This window comes from Melospiza melodia, chromosome 3 (assembly GCF_035770615.1).
Source record: "Melospiza melodia melodia isolate bMelMel2 chromosome 3, bMelMel2.pri, whole genome shotgun sequence".
Lineage (NCBI taxonomy): Eukaryota > Metazoa > Chordata > Aves > Passeriformes > Passerellidae > Melospiza > Melospiza melodia.
Window position 1 is genome coordinate 19,312,647 of NC_086196.1, and position 21,633 is coordinate 19,334,279.

Consider the following 21,633-nt stretch of genomic DNA (forward strand, 5'->3'; position numbering starts at 1 on the left):
AGGAAAAGAAGATGGCAGACAAGCAAAGAGTGCATAAAATACTGATAGAAGAAAGGATGGGCTATCAGGGAAAAGGATAGACAAAAAAGAGAAAAAGAGGACTACTAAAGTTAGAGCATTAGACAAAATATGGATACAGAACAAGAGACATATAAATTTAAAACAGAAGCAATTGCAGCTAAATCAACACGGGAACCATGGAAACAAGGTAAAAAACAATGCACAAAAAGTAAAACAGCGAGGCAGGATGGTCAAACCTTGTTTGAAGGTGGAAAACCATGGCTCTTCTTTTTTTTTTTTTTTTTTTTTTTTTTCTGCTCGGCATCCTCTCACACTAAAAAATAAACCTCTCCCTCACTGCCACTTCCACACTGTCCAAAACTTTAAATGCAAAGCCTGGCTGACAGAAGGGCTCTGTTTCCTTCCTGTGCTGGTGATTTACTATAAGTCACGTCTTCATTGCATGACTAAACCTTCACTGCTCTTCTCCTTTCTAGAACTCAAAATATTATTCAGTTTTGTGGATCTCCACAGGTGGCTAAAGCATAGTAAGGATGCCAGTAAGATCATAAGGCCTATAAAGGTCTACATAAATAAATGAACTATGGAGCCAACATTTTAACATAAATAACCCATCCTAAGCTGCCACCTCACTTTGAAGATGGTTTAATTTGCAGAGCATCTACTATTTGAATTATATTCCTTGTTTCTTTATACACATGGATTTTGTTTCTTGGCTTGTTCAGGACAAAACTACTCAAGACTTTACAGACAGGATTCAGAGATATATTTTTAAACTGTTTATCTCACATGATAGATACAAACTGCTTGCCAGACATTTTGAAATCAAACTCACTATACACAGAAATTTATCTCAAAGGATAAAGTTACAGTAATTTCTTCCAAAATACAGTTTTTTTCCAGTGGGAGGAGGGCTTTGTCCAGCTGTCGTCTACTTGTTTTTGTATGTTTTTGTAAATACACTCTGAGGCAGAACATAAATCATGAAGGTGGAAGCCCAGATTTCATTAATTCCCTAATGTGACCATACTTAAAACTCTCCAAGTTTGCCCTGACCTCAAGGCCACAGACTTTCCTGTGACATGGGTCACAGCCCAGGTCTCCTGACATGGCTGCTACAGTTCTGGAGCAAGCAATCAAGCTGTCAAGAGCTGGACCATGAGTGAGGTCCTTAACTTATGGAAAGAGGGTAGGAATTTCTGTGTATTTTAATCTTCTGCGTCATTAAATGGAAAATTTATAAATAATCACAGAAATATCCAAGTTGGAAAAGACTTCCAAGGTCATCGAGTCCAATCATGGACTGATACTGCCTCATCAGCCAGACCATGGCACTAGCTGCCACCTCCAGTCATTTCTTGAGCACCTCTAGAGATGGTGACCCAATCATCTTCCTTGGCAATTCATTCCAGTGTTTAAGATCCCTATCCATGAAGAAATTCCTCATCTTGTCCAACCTGAATTTCCCCTGGTGAAGCTTGAGGCTATAAATAACCTTACAAACAAGCTTGGCACTCATATTTTAGCCACCTTTTAAATGTCTTGACCAGACCAAAGGAAAAGATTTACCTTTATATTTTCTGCATAAAGATGAAGACAAAGCAGTTTAGGATGCCAAACCTTTGAAGCACTATGGAAAAAGTGATATCAAATGCATCGTTACTGATCACCGTCTATTAGCACGTGAAGCAGTGCTTAGTGCATTTAATCAAATGTCAGTGCAGCTCACTGGGTGGGACATGACCTCTGTGCCAAGGCGGTGGTGGTGGCAGATCCTGAACTTGCTCCCAGGAAATCATTGGGTGTGTCAGGATAAGTATCATGCAGAACTGAGCCTAAGGGAAATGTTTTATTTGAGAAAACTGTAATCATTACTGACAAAATGGAATATGAGTGTGTCTTATTGGTCTATTTGAAACCTTAGATTAAAAGTAAGGCAATTTCTCAATGCCTTAGGAGTAATGCCTAGGAATAGTGTATTTTAAAATATATGCAGAATAAAAAGTTGGTGTTGACTAAAACACGTTACCATCTGCTTCTTTGTTTCATTCCACTAGAGATTAATTGAGTTGATCTGAGTTAGCAGATACTCTCAATGAAATTACATAGTGTGTTGATGAGTATTTCAATTCAGCTACTGATTAACTTGTTAGAATACCCAGGTGAGGTGATAATTGTTCCAGAAATCTGAATACGAAATTTTAAAACCAAGTTCCTGCTTGTTCTTGAAGGTTGTGCTGACTTAAGGATTTTCTTAATTGTGTCATTATCAACCACACTTTAAATAATTAAGCCCTACACACATACACATCATATGAGCTTATGTGTACATATGTTTGTAAATCTATGTATATTTATATAGGTGTATGTAGATATATAGACACATGTATTTATTCAGACATGTGGAAGTCATAACCATTGCTATAACAGGACTTTCACACGTGTCTGTACTGTAGATTTTTCAAGTTATTATGAGATGTGATTCTTTATTGCTTAAGAATTGCCTAATTTCCTAAATTTTCTTCTCCTGGAATCCCACCTATAGATATAGATATAGATATAGATATAGATATAGATATAGATATAGATATAGATATAGATATAGATATAGGGATTTTAGGTGTGTTTAAAAGTCTTGTCTTGAGTCTCTTTTTACAGTGTAATTTTGCTCCAAAGTAATTAACCTGGAAAACATATATTTCAATCAGCATATTTATTCAAACTATTCAAATAGTCTAAATAAATGGATGATAGACAAGAGAAATCAAGGAAGTTACTGTACAGACACGGTAGAGCCACAGGCTCCATGCCATGAGTCAATGTAATGTAATTTTGTCCTTTGTATACCATCATCAGTGTAAATGCTAATATTTCTAAATTAGTTGCAATTATGCCAGCTCCATTGACTTCAACAGAGCTTCACTTGAGTGGAGCTACACCCACATTAAATTTCAAGTTTGAATGGAATGTTTGGAATAGATTTGTTCTCCTTTAGAAATTAATCATTGTTTCTAAAACAATATTAAATTTCCCATCCAAAAAATAGACAATTACAACTGAAAATATATAGTTGCTTAAGGTAGCAGAAATCATTCCAAACCATTTTTGTTAGAGTGAAATAAAACCGTGAGACTAATATTATTTCAGGAATGAAAACAAATTTCAGTTCTGAAGCATGACCAAGTAAAAGATACCCACTGTTTCGTTCATTATTTTATTGAGCTCACAGTAATTCTGGTTCACAACTTTATGTTCCCTATAATACAATTATACACACCTGAGCCTTGACATCTGAGTTCCATAACTTTTTTACAACTCCAGAGGAAAGCCTTTTGTGAATTTACAAGCAATTCCTGCAGCAGTGCTCCTGATAAAGTGCGCCTAAGCATACAACAGGCAAAATAATTTGTTTTTCAAAATAGTAATGCATCATTATCATTTTAGAACACATAGCACTTATGCTAAGATGTTAAATATGAAATGCTCTTTTATTTAAGAGTGAAGGTTTTTCTGTTTTGTCTCTTTTTTTGTCCTCAGTACTTCAAGTCAAGCTGTGAGGAAAATCTCTTATGCCTGCTATGCAGTTTTATCTTAATCCAGGAAAGTGGGAATCTAGCAAATGAGAAATAATCCAAAAGTTAATGTGGAACAAAATATCTTGGCAAAATTTGGACATCACAAAATTCTTAGTGCACAGAAATCCTGACTGAGCAATAGTCTGTCTCTAGTTAAAGAGTGATTTTAAAGGTGAACACCCATATAATTTATTTCTTTACTATTAACATTATTATTGCTTTTTAAATTTGACTGTGAAGCAATTTCTGTAGCTTTATATAGAAAACACAAGCAAACATCATGGACTGCCTTTTTCATAGGTTCTGTATATACAATATTTACTCTTAGTATTACGCAAGGATGATGGTCTCAGTTCTGCAGCATGAAGCACAATGACAAATTTACAATCTCTGAGGTGATGAAATATGAAAAATTCTGTCATATACATATATCTATCTATATCTATATCTATATCTATATCTATATCTATATCTATATCTATATCTATATCTATATCTATATCTATATCTATATCTATATCTATATCTATATCTACGCACTTTACCAAGTTTTGGTTTTTTCAACTCTCATACTGGAAAAAATAATTTTTGTTTAGGTTCACACATTTCACATTTAAAGAAGTCTCACCATACTTCTTGACAAACAAGGTTTTGGGAAAGGCTTATCCGTAGATTTTTTTTTCTTAGGAAAAAATATGACATTTTTTGAGGCTAAATGTACAAATTGTGTAAAATAGGTTACCTACCATTAAGCTTGTTGAAAAAAAGGGGGAAAAATGAAAAGCTGTTTTCTGTCTTGGTCGAGTGGATTGAAATAAACAAAGTGTTTAGTTAGATATTTCAATTTTACTTTAATTAAAAGAGAATGGATATATTAAAGAAAAGGCATAGATAGCTTTTATGGCAATAATTACTTTCACTTGGAAGGATTAACATAGAAATCAGATATATTACTGAAAATAAATATGAAAAGAATAAACTAACCTAACAATGCCAATTACTTTTATTAAATCATTTAGTTAATAAGGATTTGATTTACAGGTAGATAAGGACAGAGGCTCTTTTATTACACAACCTTTGCTGCCACTGCATCTTCAAGATGTTTTCTGTTGGAAGTGAATATTCAACACATGCCTATAAGCAAGTGCTCCTTGCAGTCTCTGATGGCAGCTGACAGCCAGGACTTGAAGTCAATTTTCAGCAAACATGGCATATTTTCACCCCTTTCTGTAAATGATGGAATCCCTAAAGAAGAGATACTACAAAAGGGCCAACATGGCATTTTAATGTTTCACAATTCATTGGTATAAACTATTCCTTTTGTTTTGTTTTGTTTTTTAAGAAAATAAATTACAAGCCTGAATTGAAAATTCAGATCATGTTTTTAATACTTTTTTATGTTAAGCGTTAATAACTGGTTAAAAGCAGTCTCAGAAGTGTTTTGTTCCTAAGTGGTAACAATGCCAAGAAGTAGGTTTCACTTTTGACATCATCCTGCAAAAGAGTATTACTCATAATATTACTGTGGATCTTGATGATCCAAAGATGGTTTACAGAATCAGTTACTTGGGAAATCACTGTGTCTGTAGTCCAAGGACACAGTGTTTGGTCCAAGCTACACCTCAAGAGAGGTCAACAATGAAAAAAGGCTATGCTATCTAGGACTTTGTCCAGTTATGTCTTGCAAGTGTCCAACTGAATTTATTGATCCTCTATGCAAACTCTCCAATGTTTGCAGAGTGGAAATGTACAGAGATGAATTAGAGAATAGCTGTTTGGTCTGATACCATCAAAACTTGTTTTCAGAAAGTGCTCATTCTTCTTCACAGATGTTTTCTGAAAAAAGCCAAGGTTTACAAAATTTTAATGGTTGAAAAACTCCAGTTTCAAAATCCTGAAAAATATCTTAATTTTCTGGACTTCACAGTGATGAAAGTATCATCTCTGACAAAGGTTCAAGGCTGTCTGGTATGAAACCATATGTGAAAAAAAAGGCAAGTGGTCTCAGGAGCTCATAGTAAGGACTCTGGGTTGAAATTGTGAAACTAAGATGGCTCAACCCTGTTCTGGGGCAGAATGAGTAGTTTTGATGAAATTGTTGTGGTACTCTACAGAGTCTCTGTTTCTATTACCAATCTTCACTTTTGAAAACTGTTAGCACTGTCTCATTGGCAATCTGATAATTGCGAGCTTCCACTGAGAAAAAGCCATGAAAGATCATTTAAAAATAAATAATTAATGCCAAAAAGGAACACTTTTAGATGGTGAATATGCTATTCCTATTAAAAAAGAGGAAAATGTGCAGTCATGCCTAGCTTATTTTTAAGAGGCTTGTGCCTGCCTCTCTTGACAGCTCTAAGGCATAATGGTAAAACACTGACACTTACAAACCAATTCCTGTGCTTCGATTTCATTGCTAAAGAGTCAGTTTTGCTCAGGGCATGGTGAGATAAGAAGTAATGAAAGTAGTAGTAATTTAGTACATATTTCAATAAACTCTTCCCTCAAACTCATCCAGACCTCACTGCTAAGATATGACATTGGAAGACTACAGTTATTGAGGAGATTTACTTACAAATTATATGAAGGCGCAGCTTTGGAAAAGTACAGATTTCATGTCTAACTGCATAAGCATTCTGTATATTTTCAAAAAGGCAACAAAACAAACAAAACCAAACCCAGACTTCCTTTTCAGTGCAATTAAATAGATGGCGGCATCTTTCCTGATGACATCTCTGAAGATGGGGGTCCTGATCCCTGAGACTATAACTAAAAGCAGAATCCTTGTAAACACTGTGCGTCTGGAAGAACATTTATTTCTGAAAATCAATCTGGTTTGCCCTGAAATCCCTCAGCCTTGTAGGTAACATCATAGTGTTGCCTTGATCTTCCAGAATAGCAAGTGGAAGGAAGACAGTTTCTTGAAGACCTTGAGGAAACCAGATGTGCAAGAAATTGTTTGTCATAGAGGTGGTCAACAGGACTGATTTACCTGTCATTTGAACTGATTTACCTAGCACTTGAACTTTTTCATGAAGCAAAGACTCCAGAATTCTCTTCCACAGAGAACCATCCAAGTTCAGTAGGCAGTAGCTGATGGTGATTAGTTTCACTTCATCATATAGAAATGGCTAACCATGAGAATTTTACTCTTGTACAAGATTAGGTTCATTTTTAGTCACTGAGTATCTTGTTGTAGCAGTGCTCACAGTGATTTTGTTCTCAAGGCTTCTGAATGATCAGTGATCTCAAAAAGTATTGCATTGGATGACACTTTCTGTTTTCCACTACTCTGTCAACACTGGTAGTCTTTTCATGGAAGTATCTGTGTCAGTATACTCCTATGCATTTGAGTTAATCTAGTATTTCGCGATTCAAACTCCTTAAACAAGTTATGGATTTCTTTGCTAGTCATTCAACTACTTTTTAAAACGTCGTGCTGTTTACCCCTTCACATTGTGCTGTAAATCTCAGTTGGCAGGTAACTTCGGTTAGGAATTGTTACTGATTCATTCATGGGCAGTATAGATCATAGGTTTCCTTTTATGCATATGGTCTATTGGCTTGTGTTCTCTTTGCTCTCCTGTTGAGGAAGGTCTTATGCTTATCTGCTTTGCTACACTTTTTCCTGGAAAAGGTTTCAAAGCCATGTGTTACCGCCTTCATGGTATGTATTTCTTCAAATTCAGGGCTCTTCCTAACTGTAACAATATGGATAAAGAGACTCACATAACAATTTAGATTAAAAAAGGCCTATTCTTTTCCTCAACTCAAAGTGGGGCCAGTTTTGTACTATATTAGATTGTTTACAGCGTTATAAAATTAGGTGTTTAATGTCTCCAAGGACTGAGATGCTTCTCTGGGAAAACTGTGGCCACCTTCATATCAAATACAATACCTCTCCCAGATTTCCATCATTCACACACAATGTGCTCCAGCCTCCTAACCTATTTGGTGTCCCTTCTGGACTCAATCTAGAATGCCAAGGTCTTTCCTGTGCCAGGGAGACCAAAACTGAGCACAATACTGCAGACACTTCCCAGGTACCAAAGAGAGGGGGAAAAGCACTTCCCAAACTGAAGAGTGCACCCTTGCTATTACAACCCCTGATGCAGTTGGTCTGCCCTGCTACAAGGCCAGTAATGTCTGACTCACCTTCAGCCTGTTGCAACCCCCACATATGCTACTGCAAAAATCCCTGTACTGCTTGCTGTCTGTATGCAATGGCATCAAATATGTCGTTGAGAAGACTTTTCTTAGCTTAGTAGACTTCTGTCAGTACAGATTTTCAAGGTTTGGTGGAAACATTGCCTTGGTCTGACAGTGCAGTCAGCTGCTTCACTTGCAAGTGCTTTCACAGTTCATAGAATAGCACAGTATCATTAGCAAAAAACCAAAAGCCATAGTACTGAATCTGAGTTTGGAAAAAATTTGGCAAGGCTTATAAATTCAGTCTTGAAGTACTTTTAATTCTACTGTCCATTTAGCAATTTTATTCTGTTCTGTGAAATTCTTTTTTTTTAAGTGTGAAGTTGCAGTTCTATCATTACTTTCAATTACAAAATAAAATCCACTTATTCCATAACGACATGATGTTTAAAATTAAGGCATGAGATTCATCTTCCAGAACACCAGTGAATAGCATTCTTCCAAAAAAAGGTGTGTTCATCATGACATTTACAATGCTAATTTACACACAACTTAAAAAGCAGAACCATTCTTATTTAGAAATCTCCTTTCACTATGGCATTCTTCCTCACTTACCACTTTCTCCCATATCAGGAAGAGATTATTTGTCAGTCAAGAATGTGAAAGTTATTCCAAAGGAATACAAACCTCTGTGATAGAAAGATAACCACTTTTCCTTAGGGACTAGGACCAGTACTAGTACTCTCTCTTTGCTAAAGGGATAATGAGACCTGTGCATGTACAGAATTACATTAATTTCCTCAGAACTTCACCTCACGAGCCAAATGCTTCTTTCTAAGTGTTGTGCTTTGTAATAGTACTCTCCAGTTTTGTATTCTCCCTGAAACAACCAGCATCATGAGCCAGGGAAGAAAAAGCCCACCCCTCCATCCCCTCTCTGCATGGTGTGAGGTGGTATTTAATAACACCAGGATTCTGTCTGTCACCCTCCCTGTCCTGGCTAGAACCAGGAAAAAGAGATAATATCTACTTATTGGAATGTTGCTCAGAGAAGCTGTGGATGTCCCATCCCTGGAAGTGTTCAAGGACAGGTTGGATGAGGCTTTGAGCAATCTGGTCTAGTGAAATATATATCTGCCCATGGCAGGGGATCTGGAACTGGGTGATATTTAAGGTCCTCTCAATCCAAACCATTGTTTTTTTCATTATGTTTCTTAATCTCTATTTCATTTTTCTTTCTCAAATGCCACTTCTTTAAAATAAAAAACGCTGTCCACACTTGGACCACGCCATGGAAAAGTTTGTCCTGACGTGAGTGGAAGTAGGAAACACCTCCCCATTCTCTTTATCCTTCAATACACTCCTTTTGTTGTAAAATGAGCATGGGACACAGTAAAGAAGGCAACAAATCTCAACTAATCTGGCAGAACACCTCACCTCTTTCTTGTGAAGTGGGCTACACATCACCAGCTGGGGGTGTCACATTCAGCAGGTGGGATTCTCAATTTACAGGCAGAACAGCTTGATTTAAGTCTGTTGACTCTTGGCTTCAAAACACAAATGAGTTACTGCAGGGTAAGATGCTACTACTGCATATTGGCAGCTTCACAGCAGCTGTCTGATTGCCTGTGTACAGCTCACAGCAAATGTGAGAGCACTGAAGACATCTCAGATCTCCTTCATAGTTCAGAACAATACGGGGAGATGCTGTTTCTGGCTCTGTGGTTAGTTAGTACATTTAATTGGAAAGAAAATATGTGGTTGCTAATTCTTCCTCCTACCTACTTTTGAGCAGGCCGCATGTATTCCTGGATCTGAGAAATCAGTTTGTCTCCAAAAATAGTTTGCTTAGTCTTGGAAGAAGACATATACTTAAGGATATATCAACCAAAGATTCAGAAAAATGCACATATGTGCATTTGTCCCAAATTTTGTAGTTCTCATTTCACTTATTTTAGGATGGCAGTATCACTGAAAGAGAATTTCATCAGCAGAATAGTCAATTTTATATCAATTCAATGATAATAGCTCACTTAGCTCAAGCTTTTTTCATTTGGTTTTCTTTTATTTCTCTTTTGCTTGATGTTCAGGAGCATTTACACCAAGAGAAATAGAACACTCAGGTCTATAAACAGAGGTAAGAAAAAAGCTCAAGGAGTTAGCATGGGCTTGTTGAGTATTCTTAAAGGATTAGTATTGTGCGAACAATTAATGGTTCACTAAAGAACAGGACTGATCCAAGGTTACATTCTGACACCATTGTTATTGGTTCTAGCAAATTATTGGATACTGAGGAAAGAATAGTAATTTGCAACAATTTACTTCTTATTGATGTTTTAAATTGTGTGTAACTCCTGCATAGAGAGAGCAATACACAAGGTAAGGAGGCACTAATTATTCCATTGCAGTCTCTTTAACAAAAATACCCTCTCTTGTTGTAGAAAAAGATTGTTGTAGGCAAAAAATTCTAAAAGTGGCTTTATTTTGACAGAAACTTTTTAGCACTAATATAACTATGTGAATAGAAGAATTATGAGTATCAAATGAAGAGGTTGATTCTTGATTATTTGACTATAAATATACAGTACTAGTCTGTACTGTCTTCATATGTTATATTTTTGATAAATCTAGTTAATGAGTAGGCAGAATAGGTTGCGGTTTTCACTTCCCTTCTGTGTGGATGACCAGGCCCTGGAGCAGATCATGATGAGTTTGTGGAGTCTGCCTCACTAAACACAATCCTCTGCCTTGTGCTCTGGTTTGACCCTGCTTGAGCAGAAAGGTTGGACCAGATGACCCACTGGGGTCCCTGCCATCGTGACCCATTCTGAGTTTCTGTGAAATAAAGGTTTATGTGTTAGAAAGGCCAGGCCAAAAGAGAAGGCTGTTTAGATGAACAGGCAACTCTGACCTGAGGTAAACACCTGTGGTGGTGTACAGAAGCGGGAACAGAGGAATGTTGCCCAGAAGTACAGAGACATTTCTCAAGCGTGCATGGATGGAGTTAGAAGAGCTAAAGTTCAGCTGGAAATTAATCCAGATAGGGATTTCAGGAACATGAAAAAGAGTTTCTACAACTATGTCATCAGCAAAATAAAACTAAGGAGAATGTGAGTACAGGGATCCCTGCTGCTCAGTGGAGCAAAGGACATACTGACTGGTCAAGGCCTTGGATAAAGCCAAGACACTGAGAGTCTTTCTTGCTTCAGCTATTACCAGCAAGATCCATCTTTTGTTCTCCCAGGCCCAAAATCTCCAGACAGAAATACAAGCATATGCAAGCACATATAACTTTTGAACAGTGAGGTAAATCCCTTCAAGGAATTCAAAACCAACTGGGCATGAACGTGCCAGCTGGGCAGTTTACACACAATGTTTTGAATATTGTGCAATCCACTGGATTTATAGCAGGGCTGCAAAGGAATTGCATCAACACAGACCTGATAAGGTCAGTGCTTCAGGAAAACATTCGATGCATATGGCTACGCAAAATAAATTTGTTCAGCATATCAAAACCTTAAAAAAATGTTGGCAATCTTAGCTGACTATCTTTCAGGAGAAGGATGGAGTAATTTACCCAAACACAGACATTTGAGATACCTTAAGCTGTCCTATATATCTACCCTGTAATGGCAGATATGACACACCACTGTAGATAAACCTACATCCTTCTAAAGGTCAAACTGAGTACTTGAGGGACTCTAAAATTATCCCAGATATCATTTAAGTAGTTTAGCTAAATGAATCCTATTCTTTTTTACTTAGCTTTTAAGCTAAGTGAAGACATGGATGAGCTCAGCTCTGTCTGCTTTACATTCCCGTAGCAAGAATGTTACAATACTTTTTTTCTGCTTTCCTTAAACTGTAATTGAAGAATCACATTAGAAAAATTTCTGTCAATAAGGACTACTAAGATAAAATAAAATATACTTTGGAAAAAACTTCAGTCCTCAGGGTCTTTCTCAACAAGTCAATCAGATGCTGTTTTTGAAAGAATTCAGTATGCATTTTTCTATGTAACTCTTCAAGCATAGCTGTTTTCTTTAGGAATACTTGCGGTCTTACCCAGTTTCCAAGGCCAAAAGTATCCAGCTGATGTAGATGTTAGACCTTTGAGATCTTGTATGACTGCTTCCAGGTTGTAACACACTTACAAGCCCTCTGAGCTACAGATGAAAAGCTAGGCTCTGCATTCGGCGAATGCTCTTGTGCTATATTTGAGAATGAGATGTCTGTGGAGGATTTACAGGTGCTTTTTTGATGCTGAATTTTTGAACTCTTCTTTTCCAGGGCTTTGAAAAATGTGTTTCAGCACCTGGATGTGAGATATCTTTTGAAACTAAGGAAGCATCTTGCTACCTGCTAGACTTAAGAATCTAGGGACATCATTAATGGAAAATCTGTTTTCTTGTTCATCTTTGCACCAACTTTCAGTAATTTCATCAAAAGCAGTTGTGGCTTTTTATGAGCACTTATTTCCCAAGCCTGCAAGAAATTTCTGATCTTTGGCCCCTGCTTCAAGAGGACCCTATATCTATAACCCTATATCTTTCCACTCCTTACCGAGGGGCTACTTGCTTTCTGGTATCAAAGATTTGTTGGTAATGAAACTCAGGAAAAATCAGATCTTGCCAGTTTAAAATGTCTTGTCTTTTATTAAAGTAGCCAGTGAAAGAATGATCAGCTCCAGCTATATTGGAAATAAACTCAGTCAAGTCTATTTGGAAAGAGCTGATGTTAAATCTTGTCTCATTGTTCAAGCTTTTCGTGCTCAAAGGGTTAGTGGCATGAAAAGCTGTGTTTTGTGTCTTGCTTTCAAGGAAATTGTAAACAAAGCAGCTACCTTGATTTTTGTGTATACTGCTATATTGTTTCACTATAATCAGAATTAAAGTTACTCCTTTATTGGCAGTGACTTTGAATTTCTTATCCAGCATAATGTTGTCCAAATGAACCTTACCTTTTCCCAAACCCTTCGAGTGGATAATCACATTGATGTTAGCATAATATTAACTTTTTCAGATGCAGTTCATCTGGATGATACACACAAGATGACATCGCTGTCAGAGGTCTTAAAAATATTTTAAGCCAAAGAGAATGTTAAAGAAAACACTCTGAAAGCCACCATGCAGATTGTTCCAGTACAAAGCATTTTTTAAGGCAGATTCACTTTTCCATGGGTCAGGGACACCTACAGTAAGTGATCAGTGAAAATACAGAAGCACCTCTGTAATATTACTTTCAGTTGTAACACATAGAAAGCATCTATTTTTATTATCACATCTCTTTACTTAAGTCAGAGGAGAAAACACTTCTAATGTTGAAGAGAAGGATAAGCCCATTCCTGATGGTAGGAAATGTACATACCACTGCTCCACCACATCTAGAAAACACCATAACCAACAACACCAACAAGAGTTCAGAGAGTCACAGCAATATTTGATATGCAAGATCCTTCCTTGGCTTGATTTGAAAAGTCCACTACTGCAAATTCAGAAATATTTTTTGAACAGGACCATCTAACTTTTTCAATAAAACTTTAAAAATGTTTTATTGGCAATGTATAGACTGGGGAGTTTCCTTTCAGATGGACCGTAGGAGTTAGATATTTGATTCACATTTAAAAATAACCAATAAGGTCTCCTGTGAAAATGCCACTGTTAAAGAAAAATAATGAAATATGCGTCAACACAGACACGTGTAAAGGTACAGGCAAGGGGATCTATGCATGTTTGTAATACTAAGCACCTGTTTAAGCACTTTTCTGAAATATGACCTCATCTTTGCCTGATTTGCTCACTGCCACAAACTTAAGTTTAAGAAAAATTTGTAGTACCCGAGCAATTCCTACAAAAAATGAAACTCACGGAGCTAACATCTAACTCTGGGTGATTCACTGGTTAGAAATGAATTACACACAAGCTGCAAACAATGAAAAGTAATTCTGTAACATTGATATTGCTTTGAAACGCAGTATTGAAAGCTGAAAAAACCAACCCAGATTCACAAAACTGTTATATTAGCAGAACACATGTTTAGTGAAACCTCTTGTCTCAGACAAAAGGATTTTAAGTTCAGTCACTAAGAAAATATAAGACCTGATAAACAAATAACACAGGACAATGACTGAAGGAGATGATAAAATTACCTTTTTTAATCCTAAGCTCACCATTCTTTCTATAAGGTAATCATTAACAAAAAAAAAAGATACTAGAAATATGCTTGATAAGCACATTGCAAAAGTGTTGTTGTAACATTATCTAGTTATTTATTTGTTTAGGTGTAAAAACAGAAGTATATTACGCAAAAATAATTCCAAAGCTGCAAATTTAGTACTGGGTTATGGGATTTAGTTGTGATGTTTCTTTCTTTTAGGTCCACCCTACTGACAAAACATTTCAGGTCACTGGTATCTGCATCTCAAGCTATAAAACAGAAATATTTATCTTCCTTTGTAAATAATTTGAGCATTAATATATTAAAAATTCTTATTATTTTCTTATTATTAGGCAAAGAAAATTCATTATGTTTACTCATTTCTCTGCTAAGGAATTTCTTCTTAGCAGAGCCAAAAGATTGAACCTTCGGATTCAACATGCAGCCTAATGTTACATCCCATGAATTCAGGTGTCTGTGCTTCTCAGGACCCAGTCCTCCTCAGAAAAAATTCTATAGCCCACAGGCTGAAAGGGACCTTAAAGGTCACCTTGTTCCAACCCCTCTGCCATGGGCAGGGATGCATCCCACCAGACCAGTTTAAGCCCTATCCAACGTGGTCTCGAACATTTCCAGAGATAAGTCATCATAACTTCCCTAGATATTCTTGATAGAATATGTATAGCAAACAACACAGGTTTGTGAGACTTTGACAGATTTAACTCACGTGACCAGCACTTTCACATGGCAGATGCTAAAATCTGCACTTTTCATATTGGCAGTCCTACAGTTCTTCTGCAGCAGGTTTATCATCTCATATGTATTCTGCCCATACACATATATAGCTATATTTTTTCCCCTCGAGCCACTAAAAGCTTTCTAGTCACTATCTAGAAATATTAGGTTTGCCAATCTATATTTTTCTTAATCCCCTAGTGCAGTGTGATCTAGTCATCTGCTTTTTGTTTGAGCTTCCTCAAGATTTATTCAAACCAAATCTCTTGTGTGAATTACCTGCAGAAGTTTGATAAGCAAGATGTATCTTTTTCACTGGTGCAGAGAAGTTTGAAAGTATATTCGTGACATAAAGCATTACTCATTGGTTAACAATATAAGGATTAGAAAAGTCATTAATATAGTTAATGATCCTTAATTACATAATGGAATGCCTGTTACATGATTCTTTAGTGTCTCAGCATTTCCATGCATTATTGATAGCCAATTAAGTACAGATGAAAGAACTGGGAGAACTATTTGCAGCAAACAATTTATTTGATAAATTTAGCCTCCCTTTCTCTTTTTGAATTACCTGTAAGAAGGCTTTGATTTTTAAAAATGCCATTGTTGCTCCAAGTAAATATTTTAAGCAAGGGTCTTCTAGCCTACTCTCTGATTGCAAAATATTTTATGTGCTATTGCATTCTAAGTATGAGTCATTCTTATTTCTCCAAAGCACTATTTATCTCTTAACTCTGGTGTCATATGCTATTCCTTCACTAGATGAATACTAAACTCAGACTCTTCTGTTTTCCTCCTCTTCCTTCAAGCATGAATCTCAGTTCAAGAGATTAATTTTTCACTGTGACTGAATTCTTTTAAGAATAGCCAGATCTTTTATAATGGGAGATAACAGGTTCTTCCTTTCCTTTTCTGGCAGATGTGGCTGCTATTCTTGCTGGTTCCCATGCTGAGTGGAAGAGTCTTCTCCCAGTAGGCAGATACATACACTGAAGATGTGGTCAGTGGTCATTTTTAATGTCTTCAAGGATGAAGATTCCACAGCATCTCTGAGAAATCTTTTGCATGCTCAACCACCTGCACAGTAAAAAAAAAAAAAAAAAAAAAAAAAAAAAAAAATCTTATGTTTAGACAAAGAGACAAAGATTCTTTATTTCATTTTGTGCTCCATTGTTTCTTGTTTTTTATTTAAGCACCACTAAGAAAAGTCTGGCTCCACCTTCTTTCACCTTCTTTACTCTGATCATCAGCTATTTGCACATATTAATATGATTATTGATAAGACCCCTTGGATTTCTCTGTTCCAGGTTTACAGCCATATGCCTCTCAGCTCTCCTTGCAACTTAGGTGTTCCAGTCCCCTAATCATTTTCATGGTCCTGCTCTGCACTTGTTCCAATAGGTCCATCAGGGAGTACAACATGCTGCCTTCCCAGTATTCAGTACAGACTAAGAATCACTTCTTGGACATGCTGTTGGATGCTCCCCTAACACAGATCATTACACTGCTGGCCACGTTGGCCACAGGAGCACACTGCTGGCTCTGAGTCAGCTTGTTATCTCCCAGGAAGCTGTGGTCTTTCCTGCAAAGCCATTTTCCTACAAAGATACTTTCCAGTCTTTCTTGGTGTATGCAAATATTCATCCACAGATACCTCTCTATTCAGCACAGGTGCAGCCACACCTCAAGCACTGTATCCAGTTCTGGGTCCCTCATTATAAGAAAGACATTGAGGGGCTGGAGAGTGTTCAGAGGAGGACTACAGAGCTGGTGGAGGATCTAGAGACCAAGTCATATGTGGAGCAGCTGAGGCAGCTGGTGCTGCTCTGCCTGGAAGCATGGAGGCTCTGAGGTGGTCTTATCATTCCCTACAACTCCCTAAAAGGAGCTTGTAGCTAGGTGAAGGTTGGTCCCTCCTCCCTGGCAACCAGTGGCAGGACAAGAGGACATGGTCACAAGCTGCTCTAGGGGAGGTTCAGGTTGGACATGAGGAGGAAATTTTTCACAGAAAATGACATTAAACATTGGAATGGGCTCCCCAGGGAGGTGATGGAGTCACCATCCCTGGAGGAGATCCAGAAATGACTGGATATTGCACTTAATGCCATGGTCTAGTTGACAAGTTGATCAGTCAAGGGCTGGACTTGATGACCTTGGAGATCTTTTCCAACCTAGGTGATTCTGTGATGCTGAGGTGCAGGACTTGCCATTTCCCCTTTATCAAACTCCAAGAAATTCCTCTCAGCATTAAGGGATTACACTAAAAGGATGCATAGAAACTCAACTGGTGTCCTTTATCAATAGTTACATTCCAAATCCAGCTTCTATGTGTGAGAGGAGCTGAAACTTGCCTGGATGTTGGTTCATTCACACTGTGTGGGTGGTCCCAACAGGTTTGCATAGGCTGGCTTTGCTGGGAAGGCTCTTAAGCAGTCTAGATGTTAGGTCCTTGTTACTGTTCCCTTAAAACAAATCTTTTTGACTGTGTTCTCTAAGGCTCATTTTCAGGCTAAAGTATGTCTTACTCTGAATTCTAGTAGATGAAAACTAGAATTTTGGAAAGAAAATGTGAAAATAAATGAGTCTAAAAACTTCCAGTAAGTTTTCAGTTTTGTTCTCAAGTTATACATAGTATTTCTATTTTCTTAAACTGTAGCAAATTAATGAATGAGTAAAAATGAGAATCTTTTATTTTTCTCTGAGATCTCCTCAGAACTACTCAATATGTATTTTATAAAATCCTAAAAGTTTTTGTAAGTTCTATGAATAATATCTAAATAATATCCATGTCATCACATAGGAAGAAGGATGAAACAGAGAATTAAAGAAAAGACATTTCGTGTGTGAATTAAAATTTGTCCTTCATAGATTTTCAAGAGCAGATCTGCTACTAAGTAAGTTCTGTAATATGTAACAAGTGTTTCAGAATATAGTCTCTCACACCACTCTCTCCATGAAGGTGAGTGATTACAGCAGGCATTAAAAAGTATTATTAATCAGATGTCTATATCACAGCAACTCTAGCTACTTTCTCCTCTCCCTCTGCATCTTGAATAAACCCATTACTGCTGCTTGAAATTTCAAGTGACAGCTAATTTATGTGTGGCTTCACATTAAGGGTTCCGAAAATTACAAACTACTGTTTAGATTTATTTGCTAAATCATGTAGCAGAACATTTTACAAGACTGTCTGTAAAGCCAGACTGATAGAGAGAACACAGTTATAACTGGATGATTTTAATTTATTGTCCATTTTGTTTTGTTCACTTCAGGGAATGAACATAGTTCTTATATTGTATCAGAGCAATGGACAACTCTACTGAAAAAATTCTTAAGATGTTAAAATGTTGGTGTGCTGTAATATACATGTTGCTTTGTAAAGACAAGGGAAATTTGGTGCTTTTGTCTCTCATAGCCCCAGATAAAAGAGGAGTAAACACTCCAGCAAAGCCAAACCCCTAATATTTTCGTAAGACATATCTCACCTTATCCTAGAATGGTTTAAACCATAAAAGAAAAGAACAAACACGTCTTAGACTCTGTAGCAACCATTCAGCACAGGCATTCACACCTACTGCAAATAAGCTGTAATCAAAAATCCATTGAAGCCTTTGTAGCCATTCTGTGAGCTGATGAGGTCATGAGAATTTGGTGAAACTACTTCTTTATTCCTTTCCAGGAGGGAGCATGTTGCTCTTTATAAACAAAGAGTGGGAAATAGAACCACAACAGGGAGAGTAAGGTCCTGAGCAAACTGTGAAGTATATAAAGCCAGCATCACTAGACTTTCCTGGCATCTCCTATTCAGTGCACACGTTGTTGATTGACAAAGACTCAACATGTTGATTCATGCTATTAAATTGTTAAGTCAATGCCTAAAAAGGTTATTGCCATCCATAGTGTGATTGTTGATGAGGTTCCTGACTTTGCATACATTACCAAGGTCTGGCTGGATGACTTTGTAAAACTATTATTGGCCCAGATGTCTTCTTTTGAACCTTAGTTCATAAAAATTTGAGAAATGGGTAAAGCAGTGGTACTACAAGGCTTTCGATAGAGCAGACAAAACAAGAACAGAAGGTGGAATTCAGCAAAGCTCAGACTAGTGGTGAGAGGTGTTATTTTAATAATTAAGAAAATTTATCCTAGAGGCACACTGCAGAGTAATAACTAGCAGACTAACTCAGCATACCACTGGCAGTCTCAACAAAAAACATTCTCAAAGCTGCCTGGTTTGTGTTGAAATGTAGACAGTGCATTGTCTACATTGCAGCAGAAATTAAAATCTAGCAACCAAAAGCAAAACATGTTCCCCTCCTATTACCTTCCAGGAGTTTAAAAGCAATTAATAATATATCAGACTTTAATTTAGCTATACACTTTTTTTCCCCTTTGCAAAATAACTGATTGGATCTGATGCAATCCTATACCTTGATTTACCAAATTCAGGTGAGTGAATGTAAAGTAAAGAATCTAGGTACTCAATTTGACTTGGGAATGAATCATTCCAGAAAGTGTTAATGTGATTCCAGTTGTATTTAAGGAACAGACTAAGTGAAGGATGTAGTATAAATTTTCTTGATACAATGATATTTTATGGAAAGATATCAGAGTTACTAGTAAACAAGCTATCTCAGATGTCAGGAGATACATACTCATGTTAGGTCAAGGTCTCATCTGGGGTGCATTATACTGCCTCACCGCAGGTGCTTGATTGGTAGTTCTGGACCCTGGTGATATTAATTTGCATAAATCCTGCTTAATTTGCTTAAAATTTGCTTGACGTACAGGTGTATGTAGAGTTAAGTGCTTTGATTAACAAGAGTAGATTTAAACACGTACTTATATCATGTTGTTAATTCCCATGACAGCAATTCATTAAAACACTTACAAAAATTAACTTTTGTACTTAGTACACAATATCAGGTAGCATGTATGAGTGCGCATTCACATGCAGGTACCACAGGGCATGTTCACCATGACATAATGTGCACTACCTGCTCAGCAGGTTCAGTGATGACACAAAGCTGGGAGGAGTGGCCCGTACCCCAAAGAGCTGTGCAGCCCTTCAGAAGGACTTTGGCAGTTTGGAGGGATATGCAGAGATGAATTGTCTGAAGTTCAGCAAGGGCAAATGCAGGGTCCTGCAACTGGAAAAGAATAACCCAAAATGCACCAGCACAGACTGGGGCTCAACCTGCTGGAAAACAGCTCTGTGGAGAAGAATATGGGTGTTGTGGTGGACAACAAGCTGTCCCTGACCCAGCCAGGGCCAGGAAGGCCAAAGGAATCCTGGCGTGCATTGGGAAGAGCATTGCCAGCAGGTTCAGGGAGCTGATCCTGCCCCTCTACTCAGCCCTGGTGGGGCACACCAGGAGGCCTCTGTTCAGTTCTGGGCTCCTCGCCACAAAAGAGATATGGAGGTCCTGGAGCAGGTCCAGTAGAGGGCAATGAAAGTGATGAAAGGTCTGGAGCTTTCCCTTACAAGGAAAGGCAGAGAGTTGGGCCTGTGCATGCAAGAAGAGATGGCTTAGAGGCATAATGTGAAAGTCTCTGAAGGGAGGATGACAAGAGGACGGATCCAGGTTCTTCTTGCTGGCTCCTAGCAATGGCACAAGAAGCATTGGGCAAAACCTGATGCACAGGAAGTTTCACCTGAATAAGAAGAATAACTTTATTTTGTGCACAACTGCGCACTCAAACAGATTGCCCAGGGAGGGTGTGGGGCTCCCTCACTGGAGATATTCAAGAACTGTCTGGTCACAATCATGTGCAATATGTTCTAGGATATTGTCACGATTACAGGATGTCATGATTACAGAGAAAAAGGGTGGAGCTTCTAGCACTTTTTGATTCCATTCCACTCATGTCATGAAGGGAGAGTAGTTTCAGCAGGAGGAAGCTGGTGTTGGAACCATTCTGTAACTCTGTGATTCTGAAAAGAAACTATACATTTGATCAACTGGAAAAAAACTCAATTTCAAAAAGCTGAGTATTTTTTATTGCTGAGTGTCCTTACAGTTGCTATTGTATAAGTTTGGGGGTTTTTTTTCTCTTTTTGCATCCTGTCTGGCTTGGCTTTGCTCTTGTTTTTTTAAAACAGTTCAAAGAGAAAGCCTCAAAAGTTGAAGAGCTGCCCATGAAGCAGTGCTCTCTTGTGCTTATCTTTTGCTGTGAGTCACTTTTGGGCTTTTGCTGTCTATTTTACTGTAACAGGAGGTTTAACTGTGCTCAAAATAGCTGTGTTCTAGCCTGTGAGTTGCAAGGTCGGTCTCAAGTCAGCTCAAACTTACTAAGATTTGCTTGCTATGAAATGGAAAAAGAATTTCAAAATCATGCAAGTAATGTTTTAGCCTTTCCAGAGTGGTGGACAATTCTTTTTTCCAGCTCTATTTAATACCCATAGAAGACAAATCAGTTCTATGGACTAGACAATGTGTTCCAAAACTGTCAAAATGTCTGTGTTCCTGAAAATATTCAGCTTTCTTGTAACCTGAAATGTATTGGCCAGCTGGAATTTTTCAGTTAAATCCTTCAAGCAACTGCCTAGAGACACCACTGAGAGACTCCTGAGAATTCAGTTCCACTGCTTGTGTTTACAGGGAACAGCTGAGCAAAAAAAATGAAAAAAAATCTCAGAAAAACAGAGAACAGCAGAAGAAAAAGATCCATAAATTACATTACTGAATGTATTTTTCTCTTATTAAGTAGCAAATTCTACCCATGCATTTCAAAATACATGCTTGGTGAATTGCAGGCCATTTCATGCTGAAAATAGCATTTAACACATTGAACTGGAGTGTTCATTTTCTCCCAAAATCATGTAAGTCAATGTGAGGAGTATAATGGGATGCAAAATGTTTTGGTTTGGGTATTTTAAATGTATATACAGAAAGATACTTAGAAATTTTTTTTACAACAAGATAATTTGGTGACATATTTTGGTTTTCATATGAATGGCTGAAAAAAAGTTCTATTCCACACACTGTATGAG